This window comes from Hippichthys cyanospilos, chromosome 6 (assembly GCF_059441005.1).
Source record: "Hippichthys cyanospilos isolate Australia breed blue-spotted pipefish chromosome 6, RoL_Hcya_1.0, whole genome shotgun sequence".
Lineage (NCBI taxonomy): Eukaryota > Metazoa > Chordata > Actinopteri > Syngnathiformes > Syngnathidae > Hippichthys > Hippichthys cyanospilos.
The window spans coordinates 4,110,597-4,129,109 of record NC_142374.1 but is presented as its reverse complement, the minus strand read 5'-3'; the positions used below and the strand labels follow the sequence as shown (position 1 = coordinate 4,129,109).

General features: G+C 38.9%; 1 protein-coding gene across 1 annotated transcript in view; it reads right to left on the bottom strand.

The window, feature by feature from the left end:
- Nucleotides 1–17,044, bottom strand: part of LOC148421909 (transcriptional enhancer factor TEF-1-like) — a 51,201-nt gene extending 34,157 nt beyond the window's left edge. The window contains exon 1 of the mRNA XM_088417647.1: nucleotides 16,786–17,044. The gene's annotated coding sequence lies outside the window, so the exon portion shown is untranslated. The remainder of the gene's footprint in view (nucleotides 1–16,785) is intronic.
- Between the last annotated feature and the right edge of the window lie 1,469 nt (nucleotides 17,045–18,513).

The window sequence follows — 18,513 nt, the reverse complement described above, 5'->3', positions numbered from 1 at the left end:
TGCTATCTGGGAGTCCACAAGATGGATAGGGTTAGGTACCAAGACATTAGAGGGATAGCACATGTCAGAGTTTTGTGAGATTGGACATGTTCGGACATGTACAGAGAAGACATAGTGTATATATACAGTAGGTAGAAGGACGCTGAATTTTGATTTGCCAGGCATGAGGTCTAGAGGAAGACCAAAGAGAAGTATAGATGGAGTGAAAGGACATGAAGGTAGTTGGAGTGAGAGAAAAGTTGCAGGAGGCAGGCTTAGATAAACCTACTGAATGACTCGCACGAGTCCATAAAGAAATCATTTTTAGCACACTGTATCTGCACACAGCTGCGGGCATATGTGCAGACTTCCTTTGATGACCCTCCCCCAAAATACTTGATTTTTCCTACATCAAGTAGAGCAACAAACATTACACACGACAACTAGCAAACAAGGAGGAGAAAACAAGGGGTTGCCAGCTGTCTACAATTCTCCTAAAATCCCCTACGGTAAACAGCAGGGTTGGCATAGTGCACATATGCGCACTCACTCACACACACACGCACGCCAATACACAATTGTAGCGCCAGCTCCTTGGGCAAACATGTCATTTTGTCAAGGCTCCACTGTTCACACTTCCCATACTCTGTCCCTCGCCACAGCATGAACAATCAGTCTGAATCTTGTGTGTAGTGGTGTGTGTGTGTGTGTGTATGGGGGGCACAGAGATTATTACATGTACTTATATGCAACAGGAGAATGTTACTTTTGGCTGCATTTAACAACATCCTTGCACTTCAGCAGTGCATGATAACTCAATAAGAACAAACAAGGCCGCAAGGGGATATGAGATAACTTGGACTTCCCAGAACATGCAATAAATGAGATGTGCTGTTTTTACGAGTCTTTGTCCTCTGGTGCCCCTTCTGTGTAATTCTGTTCACTCCCATTTATGTTTCCTTTCCAAATTCCTGCCCTTTCTTCAATCCCCTCTCCTCTCCTGCCCTAACACCTCATAGTTTTCCATTCAAAGAACAATCCATTCATTCAGAAGGCCACATGTTGTTTCCACACTGTGAGTGACAGTGTGCACATACAGCTGCATGTCTTCAATACACCCAGTGGACATCGCTCACCTCCAGTGGTCCACATATGCAAGAAATACAGACGTTGGTCAGCAGTGACTGAAATGTCTTAGCATATGAATGAAATAAACCGAAGTGAAGTTTGGAAAAGAAAGCCTTAACTATAATAAATGAATGTGATTACGATCAAGTGCTGCGACATGACAGAACGTGCCTCGCTACATAACATACGGGGCGACAAATGTACATGTTTAACCCTTATCGATTGTTATCCAACTTTGATTTTTCTACTTAACCCATCAGGATGAATGTGTAACAAATGACTCTTTGAAAGCGTGTAATGAGTTTTGGGTATATTAATTGAATTGGAATTGCTCATAATGAGGTCGTTATTGAAAGGGATAAAAACAGAGTTTTCGTGGTCTTCTCGCATGACAAGGGTCCAGTAACAGATGGATGCTGGAGAGAAACATTAGTCACACAACAATCAACTTTGACTACTGGGCTTTATATCCTGAGTTACCCCTTCTTCTGTATGTGTGCATGTGTGTGTGTGTGTGTGTGTGTGTCTCATCAGGCAGGGCTGGAACACTCCAGCCAGGACAGCAGTCTTCATGATGCTAGCGCCAAACCCTCGGCAGAACACACGCAGGGCATCCAGCCACAATCCTGCAGCTGTCTTGGACCCTCACATTCTCCCTTGGTGTTCCTTTTTCTTCCTGTGTAGCTTACTAGTTTGTTGCGGCACCCCTACAAGCCAAATCCATGTATGGGTTTATGTGCATATAAAGCCCATGGCTCAAAGCCCGTATAGTCTGTGTTGATTTCATCATGTAAAATTCTGACTGCTGTTTGCAGCTGGATTCTGGTCTTGTCTTTGATATCTCAAATTACTCCTCTATCTACGCTGATTCTTCTATTGGACAATTCACTGTGACTTTAAAACTCAGTTTGTTTGCTTTTTGTTTGTTTTTTTCCCCCAAATCTGCCATAACCAGTAGGGTTAGGGTTAGGGTCTTTTGCCTCCCGAGTTGTCAGCCTTAATCAGGAACTGCAGTGAATGGGGTGTGCGTGTAAAACTACTGTCATATATGACATTCAATGCTGATTGGTTAGCAGTGCAAGAGCCAGAGCCAATCAGATGCTGCTTTGGAGTGAGGCTCCATTAAAGACAGTCAGAGGAGTATATGATCAGAGGCATAATAACAGAGTATATTCACTGTATGATTAATAACAAATGTTGATGCAGATCTATCTATCTATCATCTATCTATCTATATATACATCTATATATCTACATATCTATCTATATATATATACATATATATATACATATATATATATATATATACATATATATATATATATATATATATATATATATATATACATATATATATATATATATGATGTGTACACACAACTCAGCTCCTAGGATTACTGGGACACGCAAATCCCGAAAAACACGGCTCATGGAGGGGTGCAAAGCAAATAGGATAAACCTTGAGGATGAAACCAAATTATTCTGAATATGTAATATTCTGAGCAGTGTCAAAGTTTGCCTTCAGATCAAGGACAATACTGGTTTTTACAGCATCTGAATATTTAATTCATGATTCAGGTGAGCTTTCATTTTTCTTGCCACTTGAGCAGTAACAGACTCCCTAACCAATTTGCAATGCAAAACTAGTTCATGTCTGGCTCATGTTTTTCAAACAGAATTTATCCAAGGATATTATCTCTATCCCCGCTGATGTACATACTGTCCTTGAATGTCACATTGCGTTGTAAGGGAACAACTCCAACAGACACCTTTCCCTGAACGTCACATTGGGCTATATGGGAACATGTCATCAAATAAATTGTTTCTTTCACGGATGCTGTGGAGTTTCTCTGTGAATCGTGGTTTGTGCTGTAAGATGTAAAAGCAAGAGTCAGGAAAATCCTATCAGAACAGTTTAAAGGTTCCCTTTCAAGCAAAGAACTTTTTGGAGTTATGAGGTTTTTTTTCCATTTTTAGTTTCACTGTAGTTTTGAAAATGTCATTTTTTCCATTTTTCTTCTGGGATTTTTTTTTATTCTGACCCTGTTTCCAATGGAAAACACTGAATACTAATCAGCGTTTTTAGAGGATGTAAAAAAAATTACAGTGTTCCCTCGTTGTTAGTGGTTCATGGGGACAGAAAGTGAAATCTGTGAAGTAGGACCACCGCCCTCACCCCCCAACCTGACATTTTCATGCATGTGTACGTGGGTACCAGAATTTTTCAAATGTATTTATAACTTACACATTTCAGACGAAGATTACTCCATTACACATAATTACTGAAATCTTTAATTATTAAACCTTATACAGTCAGTTTATGCCTTCCCGTTTTCACCCTTCGGAGGAACCTATTTCAGATATCAACCTACGGTAGAGTGGAACATTTTTACATGCATAAAAAAATGCTTTTGTGCACAATATTTTCCATTAAACTTATCTAATTGTGGCTCAAATTTAATGCTATACACATGTGCTAATAATCTCAAAGAGCAACATCAATTAAATGTCAAAATGTGGTGCTCCTGTAACCATTGCTTGTGCACCTGTGCTGCATCTTACTGAGCACAGGATCATGTGAGGACACATGTCCTTGACAACTCAAGAGTGGAGGAGCGTGGCATCACCAGTGCGTATGTGGAAGGCTAGAGGCCCAGCTGATTAAAATATAAACAAGCTTTCGAGGGACAGTCAACACAAAGCCGTTTCTAATCATCGAAAAAGCTGAGTTTTATCTTGTTTGGGTCTGAATGGATGTTTTGCTTCTCTAATGACTAACTTAAAGACTTCATTAATCAGGAAGTGAGATGCTGGACAGTGAAGTTTCAAGGAGCTAGCGTATGTATTAGAAGCATTCATCCAGCACTTTGCTTGCATTTGTCCCATTCTGGGATGCCACCATGAGTCACTTACATGATTCTTTTGGCAGTTTTGAACACTAAATGCTCTTCCTGAAGCACCCACCATATTTATTTGATTTTTGGCAGTGTTAGGATATCACCACCTCTGGACAAAGAGACAAAAAATCTCAGATCTTCTTCAATTTTCAATATTCTCAACATTCATCTAGTTTCTATGGCCGCTTATCCTCACAAGGGTCGCAGGCTTGCAGGTGCCTATTCCAGCTGGACACCCTCAACTGGTTGAGCACCCAATCAAACCTAAGGACAATTTAGCATGTCCTATAAACCTGCCGTGCATGTTTATGGAGTGTGAGAGGAAGCAGAGGTGCTTTTTCAGTGATTTGTTGCCGTTTGTACGTCTTCGGGGTTATTAACTTGATGTGCACCGTGCGACTTTGTTGGTGTTTACTGTCTGACGCGTGCGGTTGCACCATAAGGTTGAAATGTGTCTGTTTCCTCTTCTTGGTGGATCTCCTCAGAATTTTCCTTTCCGGTATTTACACACTTATTTACCAAAAAAAAAAAAAAAAGCCTAACAATGGAAGAAAAAGATGAACAATAGACAACACAGCAAAAAAAAGACATCGAAAACACTGTAAATACACTTAATAACTCTGCAAAAAATATTATTTACAACAACAAATGTTATTTACACTGAAAACACCGCTTACATGCCCAAAAAATACCGGCAAATAGTCCACCGATATGCCGCTAAATAAATTTTGTATGGTATCGATGGAAAGCACAGCTTCTGTTTTCAGAATCAAATGGAATTCTGAAATGTTGCTCGCGACAGCCCATTACGATTATGCATTAGAAAACATGCATCATTTTCTGTCGGTGATGACAGGTCTGTCTCATCGGGGTTACTATATTATACTATATTATAATATTATACTATATTATAAGTCAGCTAATACTTGCACTTACCGAGTTACTATCGAATATGCATAGATAAACGTTTGTTTTTTGTTTTTTTGTCATCACCGTCTTCTTCTACTCCTTCCGTGTCCTTAAATGGCTAATGCTTACTGTAGGATACGAGTCAGCTAATGCATAAAGAGCTACAATCAAAAAGGTGTGGATGATTACTTTGATGGTGTTTTCAAAAGGTTTTCAGCAGCAAATAACATGGCTTTATGGATGTAAAGATTGGTGTGGACTAAATATTTTACTGAAATACTTTCACTGGACAGTTTTCAATGTGATTGAATTATTATTGAAGGCAATTGACATTTCGGAAGCTTGGGAGGCTGGAAAGGCGAGTTGCATTAAAATGCTTGGGATTATTCAAACATCCAGAATTTCGGTTTTCTGGTGGTATATGAATAATTAGACATGGAGGAGACATAAATCCCTCAGCTTGTTTTAATTAGCAACTGTTGTCTTAACACGGTTGTGTGACTGTATTGATTGAAGTTTACACCACAGGAGACTGGCGGTTTCTTAATGTGAAAGTACTGAACTATGATTAGCCATTTCACTTATTTTACTGCAAAGTCCACCATCTAGCGAGTCTGTATTATTGTCAACGGAAGCAAGCACCACTACCAGAAAACTGCTTGTATTTATGTCGGGAAATGTCAGTGCGTCGAATGCCTATCCGTCGAAACAGAATGCCTATCCGCACGATTACAACAGATGAAACACACCAGATCCGACATTCTTATTTCGCCGGTATTTTTAGCGTTCCCGTCAGTTGTGGGTCGTCAGTTTGTTGGTCTGCCAGCAAAACAGATATCCGTCGGTGACGGACCGACGGATAGTCCATTGGTGCTGACAGACTGCCCACCCCTGCAAAATTGTTTGTTCATTTGTTATGTAGAACTGATTCTATGTATTTAGAAGCAAGATGCATTCACGGAAAACACAAACAAACAAGTCTACCCCGTTTCCTCTGTGCTAATATAAACCCAATTTCAATGAGTGAGATGCTTGCTTTTACTGTGGTGAGAAGACTTTGATTCATAGGACACTCATTATACACAATGCCTTCATTTGCAGAGCACGTGGTAATTGGTCCCAGGCTGCACACGAATGCGGTGATTTTTTTTGTGGGAAATGTGATGGGAAGGTTTGACTCTTTTGCTGGTCAATGTGCACTTGTTTGCTGAGTCAGAGAAAGCCATTATCTAGCCTTTTCCTTATGGATAGCATGGGGGCAGACATGTATCACACACACATATGCATTGTACACAGAACCATACAAAAAATATCTGTCACTAGAGGGAAAAGGCCAGGAGGGCTGTACCAACACCATTTAATAAGTGTGAATTTAGAAGCATTGCGAGACTGACGTGTGCATCTGTGTGTATGAGTGCATGTGGGAGTATTTCAAATGCAACAGTATAGCTCTAGTACCGTGTCCATTCACGATTACGTCAAATTCTATCACGCACACGCAAACAAACACACACAGTCATACAGCTGTTGTCCAGTGTATCAATTGTTTAGTATTGCATATTTTCTTTAGGCCGATCCAGATTAAGAGGCCCGGGGCGGGGCTGCTGACAATCCAGAAAGATGTCTTGGTATATTTTAAAGTGTCATACCAGACAGTCTTGAATACTTGATTCAATCTGGTCATTTCCTGTTCCTCTCTACCTAAGCCGTATAAAACTGACCATGACAGAACTGCGTTGAGTGTGAGCAGAAGAACGACATGACCAACATGATCATGAATCATAATCCAACTTGTAAGAGCCACCATAGAAGCGAAAGATATCACCCACACAAAAATATATACCGGTCTATCTTTTTTCAACCTAATCCATAGGTGAGGTCATGTATGAGTGCAATCTCCATCCATCCATTTTCTATGGCCGCTTATACTCAGTAGGGTCACTAGCTTTCTGGTGCCTATCAAAGCCATCTTACTAGACTAGAGGTTACCAGCCAATCACAGGGTACACAGAGACAACCACTTACCCTCACAATCATACCTAAGGTCAATTCAGAGCGTGGGAGGACACTGGAGTGCCTGGAGAAGACCCGCGCAAGCCAAGCTTGGGGAGAACATGCAAACTTCACAGTGGAAGCCCGGGGCAATCTGGGACCTCTGAACTGTGAGGCAGACATGCTAACCATTGCAATATATGACATATAGAAAATATGTAATAATTGTGTAATTTTAATATGCATATGTCAATAATTCAATTCGAGTATCCTTTTAAAATGATTTTGAATAATCAACTTTTGATAAACTATATTTTTGCTTGTTCAAAGAAAAATACTACACTTAATAAATAACGAGTACCTAGTTTTCTTTTTTTTTGTGATGATGAACAGATTTTTCTTAAACTTTGATCAGGTCCAATTCAGTCTTGAGATTATAAGGTCAAGAGGGCTGATGGGTAATTGCCGAAGGCAACAAAACCAAGGTTGGATCAGGACGGAGCCAGGCAACAGAGTGAGCTGTTTGTCGGCGAGTCGGCTTCATCATGTCTGCTCGGCCAGCCGGGAAAGTAAGCAAGATGGAGCTGAAATCCCTACTTCCTGCTTGCCTCATGCTGGGCTCACCAAACAAGAGGTTGATTCAGGCTTCCCATTGAGGGTTAGTCACTCTGCTTTATTTGCTGGCTACAAACCAGAAAAATAACAGACTCAAGGCAACAAAAGTTAACATTTTTTATATATATATATATATATATATATATATATATATATATATATATATATATATATATATATATATATATATATATATATATGTATATATATATATATGTATATATATATATGTGTATATATATATGTATATATATGTATATATATATATATGTATATATATGTATATGTATATGTATATATATATATATATATATATATGTATATGTATATATATATGTATATGTATATATACATGTATATGTATATGTATATGTATATATATATATATATATATATATATATATATATATGTGTATATATATATATATATATATATATATATATATATATATATATATATATATATATATATGTGTATATATATATATATATATATATATATATATATATATATATATGTGTATATATTCTTAATTAAATGATTACCAGAGATCCTATTCATATATTCATATATATAGAGATCCTATTTAAAATGATCCAATCAATTGAAAACTGAAGGCTGAATATTTTATAAAGTAGATAAATAAAAGTAACAAACAATTAAACAAAGCAACTTGCTATTTTTTTACAGTCATGCAACTATTGGAATACTGGAAAATCCAAAATATTTTGAAAAAGTGATGACTAGTTTTTAAAGTGCAGCTAGCTTAAACAGTATACAGTGATCCCTCCTACTTCTCGGTCTCAGATATTGCGGTCCCAGTACTTTGTTTTTTTCCAGGAAAAATAAATAATATTTCAAAATAAAAAATCATTTAAAAAATGTGCAAAAATGGAAAAAAATTGAAAAAAGCAAAAAAGTACATTATACAGTACTGTATTAATCAAATAACGAAGTAATATTAGTAAATAACTATGTTAAGAATTCTTCAAGCGCTAGAGTTCGTGACGTTTTTTTATCTTATTTTGAAATGCACGCTTTTAATTTGTCGGGTGGCGTTGCATTTCCGTTTTTTTCCTGTTTTACGTTCTCTGTGCGTCAGTCGGCTCATTACGGTGACGTAGTGAATGACAACGTAAACTCATATTTATAGTTTATTATCATTTATGTTGATAACGCACGCTACTGCCTATGTTTAGTAAGCGATGAGTGTTTATTCTGTTTATGTATTCGTTTGTGTAGAGGTTGCACTTTATAGGTAGTAGTTGTTGTAGTTGTTGCTAACCCACTAATGTCGGCTAAAAATACAGTAAATTCATAGATTAAGTGTTTATATGTTAGTTGACTGACTTAAAGATTGTTGTTGATTTATTATTCAACAGATACTACATGATACACCATACATGAGCCAAAATAAATGTGAACTTCAACGTGATGACTTGCGTTCTCTTTCACCGGAGTCTTCGTGCATAAAACCAGTCCTGGGAACAAATTCTCAACAAACTAAGTAATATTAGTTATTTAATGAATATACAATAATGTTAATCATGTTAATAAGGATAATGTAATGTTAAATAATAGGAAAAAGGAAATAAAATAGGCAAAAAATAAAAAAAAGGATTGTTTATGGTTACTGTGGCTATATTGGGGCGTACATAGAAATCTAGGAACTGATTACCCTACTTCGTGGGTTTCAGACTTCGCGGGGGGTTGACAGCCAACATTAACCGCGAAGAAGGGGGGATCACTGTATAAGGATGAAACTGTTAACACCCTACTAATCGATAATCAAATTACTTACAAATTATTTTTTGATTAATTATTTAGTTTGAAAAAATGCCCAAATTTTCAGAATTTCAGCCTTTCTACAGTAATTCTTTTCTGATTTAATCCAGTTTAAAAGCAGACTGCTTATCATCAAACAGCTGCTTTTACTTTTGAAAACAATCATTATTTTATCCTATTTTCTGACACGTTACAAACTAAACCAATCATTAATTTTTACCGTATGTCTCAGAGAGCACGTCAAGTTTTTTTTCCCCATTTTCAACCCCCTTATTAGGGGAGTCGATTTATAACTGCATAACTCAAATTAAAAAAAATGTTTCCACATATGTGTTTGAATGACACTAATTCGAATGTGAAAATGTCTTGTCATTTATAAGGTTTCAAATTCATTATTAATTTAATAACCTTTTAGATCAATTTTGATAATACTATGTAATAGTAATGAGAACACCCCCCCCCACACACACACACACACACACACATACATATGTATGTATGTGTATATATATTATACGATATCGTGATCGAATCCGTACCCATCAAGATGTGCATGTAACTCCTACAGGGACAACACCTATATGTATTATGTTGTTGTTAAATTGTTGAGGTGATATATGAAAGCTAAATTGGCGTATGATGTTAGTTTAAGGTAACTGCTGTTGAATTGTCTTCTAATTTAAGTTTCTCTTTTACACTTGCTGTGAAAGTGTGCTGTCGAAGAACATGGCTGATTTGAGTGATCTTTTTCAGTTTTATTTTCACTCTACTTTTGTTGATGCCAAGATATGCATCAAAGCTACTTTTCCCTATCGCGGGCTCTAATTACATTGTAGTCGTGACAAATATTTCCGCCGTCTTCATACTAAATGGATCAACAAGGATCGGAATAGCGTTCAATTATTCAGGGGTGTCAAACTCATTCTTATCGAGGGCCACGTTGCAGTTACAGTTTCTGTCAGAGGGCTGGGATGACTGTAATAAAATACATTTGGGGTGTATTTGTCACACTTCCAAATAGTTTTGAAATCAGAGAGAGGGTGAGGGCAAAAAGTGCTTGCTTTTGCCCCCCAAAAAATTCAAATTGACTTACAAATGCGATATTTTGACCGGAAACTTGAATTGGAATGGGCATTACGCGGGCCGCGTGAGATGAGGTGACGGGCCGGATCTGGCCCCCGGGCCTTGAGTTTGACACCTGTGATTTATGTTTTCTCTTTCCCTCACACCCGACAAACCCCGCTCTTGCTTGCGCACGTGAAATAAATGAGCTAACCACAAAAAATATTCATACAGAACAGAAAACAAATGGTCAACACAACACAAAACCTCAGCATGTTCACAAAACAATGTATGCAAACTCCAAATTAATTCACAAACACGTATTATTCAGTGACTGAAATATTGTCTCAACTGAACGAAAGAATGTTATAGTTGTGACTTATAATACTCCCTATATGCTCAGAGATGAATCAACACGCACATATTTGAAGCTTTCTCCATACTATCAATGTACCCACTCACTTGAAAAAGTTCATTTCCATATCCTGTTTGTCATAAATGCCTTGAGAAATATCAATATTTTTCAGTTGGGCAACAGTTTATTATAGATATTTTGGTACTGCAATTTCCTACAAAATGACATTGACTTTTTTTGGTTTTTGTTTAATCTTATTTCATACTATAAGAGCTACAGTTTATAGTTATCTTCAAAAATTAGCAGTTGTCCACATGCTATTTTTGTGTAAAAAGGCTCCTTACAAATGAAAACTTAGTGTATTCATTAGTTTTTTATATTTATTGTCTCCCTTTTGTCGTTCTGTCTTGCAAAGATGACCCACGGTGTGATGATTCTTTGCACTTTTATAGATTGAAGCAGGAATATTTTTTGATTAACTTAATCGAATCGTTTTGAATCGAAAATCGTTAAGAATCGAACATCGATCCTCAATTGAATTGGGGACCCCAAAATCGTAATTGGATCTTTTTTTTCGGCAAAGTTTGACGCATTATGAGAAGGAAAATATGGCTTGACTTGTCTTCTTCAGCCCTTAGATGTCTGTTTTCACATACAATGAAATTCTTATTCTGTTCACTTCCCTGAGCAGCAGACGACATTCCATGATTGAGCAATAAATGAATAGCAATAAATTGCAATAAACAGAATATCATGTCGTGCAAAAAAAAAAAAATAGTGCAAGATATTGTTTATGCGTGCAGTCGGAGGCAGATTAGTTCGTGAGGGATTTTTTTTTCAACTAACTTTCCCTACATTTAGGTTTCAAGCGCTGCATAAAAAGCTGATGAGAGGCAAAGTAGTAAACACTACCTGTTGATCAAGACTAACAGGAACGTCTGTTACAAGGCTCTTCGGGTTGACGAACAGATGATTATGATAACAGAATATTTTGTGTCTACTCTGGACAAAGACAAATCGTAGAGTCAGGCACATGGACTTATATAGTGCTTTTCTGCCTTGCCTGCCCGGATCATTGTACAATACTTTGTGCCATGGAGACAACATTGGGTGATACTATGTAAAATTATCAGTTGCTACAGTTAGACAGAATACTTAAAAAAAAAGGCCCACAATAAGAACAATTGTTAAATGAAAACTTTCCAGACATAGAAAAACACACATTTATGTTAAATTCGTCATGACCTGCACTGCGGAAGACGGGTTAACAATTACGCCTCACAATTCAGAGGTTTCGTGCCGTCGTTCCAGCGTGGAGTTTGCATGTTCTCCCCGTGCTTGCGTGGGTCTTCTCCGGGCACTCCGGTCTCCCTCACATTCCAAAAACATCATTGGTAGGTAGATCACCCTTAGGTGTGATGTGGGTGTGAATGGTTGTTTGTCTCAGTGTGTCCTGTGATTGGCTGGCAACCAGCCCCCCCCCCCTTCTGACTAAAGATGGCTGGGATAGACACCAGCATGTCAGCGGATAAACTTTCTACATGAAGTGCATCCTCTAAAGTTGAGTAGCAGTTGATGCCATCCATCCATTTTCTTCGCCACTTATCATCGCTAGTATACAATTAAGCATTTAAAGTCTTTCAAGTAGCACAGAATCTCTATATTGCGTGACCTCAAGTAAGACATCGGCATACCACATAGGACTTTATTTGAGCGAAGCTGAATTCCAGGTATTTCTCTTTGGTATTTTGTGTATCATGAACCGAAAAAGACAAGAGTCTTGTTACTTTAAGAGCCTGACAAAGTGCGTATGGACCCTTGAATGCACAAACTAATAAAAGTTTTGTCGTCTTTCCATGACACATAGTCTGTGTAAACAACTCATGTAACATCACCAATGGCTAATTGGTAATACGTTGCAAATTCATCTGATATATTCCATCATTGAGATTGCGATCGTGAAAGTTGATATTCCGAAGGCAGCCTAACAGATGTGAAGAGCTGCATTGTGGGTCGAATTTCATGAGTGGCTGAAAGACAGACGATTACAGGAGAGGAGCGACAGGGCGCCGGGTCTGACAAGCTAGCACAGGCTATGTAGGCCTCACCCAGCCAACAACTAGAACCCTATCCCCCCTAGCATACCCACCCTCTTCTTCCACCCCACCCAGGAGGATGCCCATTGTTCCCCCTATCCCCAAAACAAAGCCTAGCAAACTCCCACACCAAAACCCACCCTCCCGTTGGCCCCTGCACCCCTCAGATCCCACCCACTGACTCAACATTGTTGCGCTGATAAACAGGCTCCACTGCTCCCTAACTTTCATTCCATATACTGTTAACGGTACACTTTATTTCTTGTTTTCACATAGAGTCTATGGATCAGGGACCGTATTGATAATATGTATAAGACGTGGACCCTTCTTGAAAACTGGCATAAGAAAGATCTCGGAATTGCAGCTGCTTTGGGTTCAGGTCAAGTGTTTCATATAATAATTATGCAATTAGCAAATCAGATCATCAGAGACCCCTTTTCAGCTAGAAACAGCAGTTAATTGTTAAATGATGACGTCTAAAAAGCTACCTTTTGGCCAGTAAGTCAGACTATATCGGACATCTTTGAAAAAAAAAAAAAAAAAAAAAAAAACGACAAAAGTCTGGAAGCCAGATTTGATCCTTGTGTCAAGAAATGAGATGACATATGACACAAAAGGGAGCAGCTTGCAGCGAGGAACTCCACCATACTGAGACCGCATTGGTTTGGTACATGTACACGTACACACACACACACACGCAAACACGCACAAGCACACAGCGGTTGTGACTAAAGCACACAGAGGCCATATGGTGCGTCCTCATACACCGACGCCTGTTGCTGCTGCAACAATAGACCTGCCTGGCCAGGACAGCAAGAGGCAAACACACACACACACACACACACACACACACACCAAATGGTCGTTAGTCAGACGGCCTGCGTTGCTTAGTCCCAGAACAAACGCCTGGATTTGCATGCTGCACCTCCCTTTATCGTCCTCCCTTTTCTCACACAGACACACACACGCATATACACACACACACACAGGCTCGCACAGTCTACAGGTGCACAGAGCACTCAAAACAGATGTCAACGGAATGAAGAGGGTGGGTGTGGAGGAGGGGGGCAGGAAAGTGCGGGGAACGAAAGGGAGGCTGTTTGCCCAGGGTGACTGAAAAGCTTTGTACACTCCCAAGCCTGGACACAGCAAAGACAATGACCAACACACGCGTGCGTGTGCACACACACACACAACCACAAAGTTACACTTTCACAGCTAATTCCTTACTAAAAGGAACAGAATGCATTGGATATAAAGTCCCAATTACCAATAAGGTAGAAAATATCACTGTAAATATGCAACGCAAAAAAAGTCCTACACAGTCATTTAAAAAAATCTGCAACGCATCAGTCCTTTCTGAATGTTCAAACTCCTTTTAACTTACTCCTCAAGTTGAAGAGTACAGTACATATTAACGAGGAGAGTATAAACTAGTAATGAAGATTTTTAAGAATTCTGTCACTTGTGTACAATCTATTGTTGATCACTCGTGTCGCTCATGTCTTCAAACGTGCAATGCTTGCAGAAGGCCTTTTAATAATGTTTCAATGTTACATAGCTATTGTTTGATGAAAGTGGATGTAAGTATATACGTACATACTGTGTGTGTATATATCAAGTATATATTTAAAAGAAAGATCATTATTGAACCTTTGGAGAAAGACAAACAAATCATAGATAAGCAAGAAAATATGTCCCTAACCACCAAAAATGTCAAATTTTGCTTTTTCATCTCAAGTATGACATTAATAGCCAAAAATAGAGCTGCTCCTGATTGGTAGAGATGTTTCATAGTGAGTTATAATCAGCTCTCAACTCTCTTGCTGCCTGACATTGTCTAATAAATATTGACTATTGTCTCATTAATATGTCATTTATTGCTTTGTGATGAACTTTAGTGCCGTGAAACATTTCTCTTACCATGACTGTCTAATGCTTAGAAAGCACCTGCATTTGATTGTTTGTTTCACTTAAATTTCAATTCATACAGCTGATATCTTTTTCACGTGCACTGTAGAACAGCCAAACACACCGCGGAAGAATTTCACAATGGACTTCAATTTATGTTCAATAAAGGCAATTATTTATGACCTATACAAGAGCATCTTATACAATGGGTCTCAAAACTCAGGTAATTTATTGTCACATTGAATTCATTCAATTGAATGTATTGTTCCCATAGGCAAAAACATTCCCTGCAAAATAGGAATTTTGTCCGATTTTCTGCACTGCACTTGCTCACCTATTCAGGTTGACTTTGGGTGAGAGGTGGAATGTCTATATGTGTCTGTGTGTGCGCGCATTCAAGCCTGCTCATAGGACATATATTTTATGTGTAAAAGAGGAGAGAGCGGATTTTCTATTTCTCTTCTATAATTAATGTTTTAGTTGCACTGCACTTTGAGTTGCAATCCGTGTAAGTGGAATGATAAATATGTTTGATTTGAAAGCAGAAAAATAACAACTGATAGTTTTCTGATTAAATTAAAAGATAATGTCTGGAGCACAAACATTAGAGGTATTTTGTTCATGTATAAAATAATAAAGTAAAAATTGAATCTTATTTTCTGTGTCTGTCCCCCACCCACTAGTCAACATTCCGTTTAACCCCCAATTTTTTGCATTAATCCTGACAACGGCAACTCGCGAGTGGGATGCAATAGAAATTTTTGTGTGGACACCCCAAAACCATCGGGTGGCGCTAGCGGCCAACATTTGCAAACATTTCAATGACTTCGATGATTGGCTTAGCCCGGAATCCCATAATGCAAAAGTCTACATATTACTCTAATATTACTCATAATAAATATTCTTATTTCAATTTCATAAATATATAAATACACAGCGTTGTTACTTATATACGTTTATATAGGTATGGACTGGGCTGATGCCACTGAACATTTTGAGGGGTTTAAAGTAACTATATATTTGTATTTGACAATGTTATGACCCTTTCAAAGTCAGCCTAAATTGGGTGATATTAAGGCCAGGCTAGTGAAAAATCCCAGGACACCCGGGGTTAATATTGCATTTGTGGTATTGGAAATAAGCAGCAAACGCTACCATTTTCGAGCCAATTTGACTTCCTCAGAGCCCGGGTTATGACCAATCACAGCTTACCTGTTTTCTGATTTTGGTCATGTGACCTTCGCAAACTGAGCCGGTAATGGTTGTCACCTGTGGCTTGAAAAATTAATGCCATTTTAAGTGGGGATAAAGTGGCAAAACGTGGCATAAAGTGACTTTTTTTTCCTAATCTTTTTTAATTGATATTCCACAAATGCTCCTGTCAAGATAAATCGGGCATATTACTGTAACGAACAATTTTTACTTCTCTCCCCTTTAAATGTTTATTCCGAGAGTTCGCAATTTTTAAAAAAAGACATCCGTGAGGCGTATTTTTAATCTGACAAGTATGTATCGAATAGCGTAGTGTTGTGCGCTTGCTTGCGTACGTGTATGGAGGCTGTGGCCTGCGTAGTGCCTGGGGCCTGCCTGCTTGGCTTCCTCCCCGCCTCCCTCCCTCCCTGCCGGCCTGTCGACCAAGAGAAAAGCCGCCGATGCAACAAGTCCTCCATTGACTCCGAGCTTTGTAAACTGCCTGAGCGTCTCGGAGCCGCCTGTTTTCTTTTCATCAATCAGCCACGAGATGATTCAAGTGTTAGGAAGCAGCATAAATGCACCCATTTCGGAAAGAAAACAAACATTTGTATTTCGGTTATCGCCAACTAAAAGTGGAACGAAAGCGACATCGGCGGCTCTGAGGTGTATAAGACAGATATTCCCTACTTTCCTATTCGCGTGCATGCGTTTTTAATGTGCTTTTACGCGAGTATGCCAATGTCGACGAAAGTGTTTTGAAGCGTCAAGCGAGCACTCGGAGCTGTTGAACGTCCGGCGGTTTACAAGCAACAAAAAAAAAAAAAAAAAGCGGAGGAGGGGACTCCTCCTGGAAGAACTTACCTCGATTCATTTGCCTCGCTGTTGCTAAATTCCCACACTTTAGCCCACACTGATACATTGGCCGCATCCGCGAAATTCTCCGGCGAATCCCGAGCGTGCACTCGGTTTTGCTCTGACCGAGGCTCGGGCGCGCTGAGTGCGTAAAATGCGCCGGCTCTCTCCAAGGATGCGAAATATGCGCGGAATGGGAGCAGGAATGAAATGAACGCGGTGGACTGAGTTGAACGGGGCGGGGTGACTGGCGTCACCCTGGATGGATGAAATGGAGTGAGGGAGTGAGAGATCATGGGAGGATGGGTGGCAGAAAAGAAAAACTGGCCGGGGGGGGGGAGGGGTCCGACTGTAGTGGAGGCACACGGCTGCGTTGAACAACAAAAGAAAGAGCGCGGCGCACAAACTCTTCAATTGCACGAAGCGGCTGACAGCAGAGCCACATTTTCAACTTTCCTTGACACCCAACACAAAGACAAGTTTGCTCAGCTGTTAGCTCTAGCCCCCACCCCCTGGCAACATATCGTTGCTTATTTTGATGCTGTTATCAGTATTGTATAAATGCAGACACAGCTAGATTAGAAGAACGCATTTAAAAATATTATTGATATTTACTGGCAGCAGCAATGTTCCTAAAACCAGACAGGCATGCCTAATTGATCAAAACTTGTACATTATGCTACTTGCTGGAAATCTTTCAAAACGCGGCTAACTGTCTTGTCGGGCACCTGTTGCTAGGCAGATTTCTTAAAATCATTTATGCCTTACAGCCATTGAAAAAAAAACAACGTCAGCCACGCCCACTGGGCTGCTTCAATGGCAAACTTGAGAGCCAGCAGCAACAGGAAGTCAGGCAAACGCTCAAAGGAAGTAACAAGAAAAAGCAACATTTTACGACACAGTTGTTTCTGTAACTAATTTGAATCATTATAATGGCAGATCACCTGAACGCCACTTTTGATTCAAAACTACTGTTGTAACTTCTACAGCTGGCAACATAAACTCAATTGTTATTGTGATACTGAAAATAAAGTTCCATACAGATTGACGCTCTGACCACACCAATTTATTTGCAGTGTTGGGCAAGTTACTTAATTACAGTCCTAATTACTGTCATTTCAAAGTAATTACTTCATTATTACTGTATGTAAAATGTAAGGCATTACACTTCTATTCCATTAGGTTTTATACCACACTCACCAACATAAGCGGAAATATGGATTTGCCAATATAAATGTAGCTCATTACCGTCATTACACATCCAGTTGTAGGTTGGCTTAAGCCTAAAAATAGTTCAAATCATTTCATCTGTATTGTATTGTGAACCTAAAAATACAAGATACCATTTTTTGTTGTTGTATTTTATTCCCTTTAATACTTCACAGCATAGTGATGCATTATTTATGCTTTAGGCAGAGGCAAGTTGGTCATTTCACATTTCGATGTTAGTATTCGACTTCAAGTTCAGTCGGCTAGGTTAGGGACAGATGTTTCAAAAATAGATTGTTTCGGTGGCCTAACGTCAGCAGCATTATTGATATTGTGTTTAACGTACAGTTTCACATGAGTGTGTGCTTCATCTTGATACACTTTGGCCACAACTATTATTAATAGCAACTGTGCTGTGAATATTAGTGTTAGTTTCTCTTGTTATTATTGCTAGTTGCGACAGGAATCTCGCTTCGAAATGCTGGCGAACCCACTGTGGAAAGCGGCAGCTTATCATCTACGCAGGAT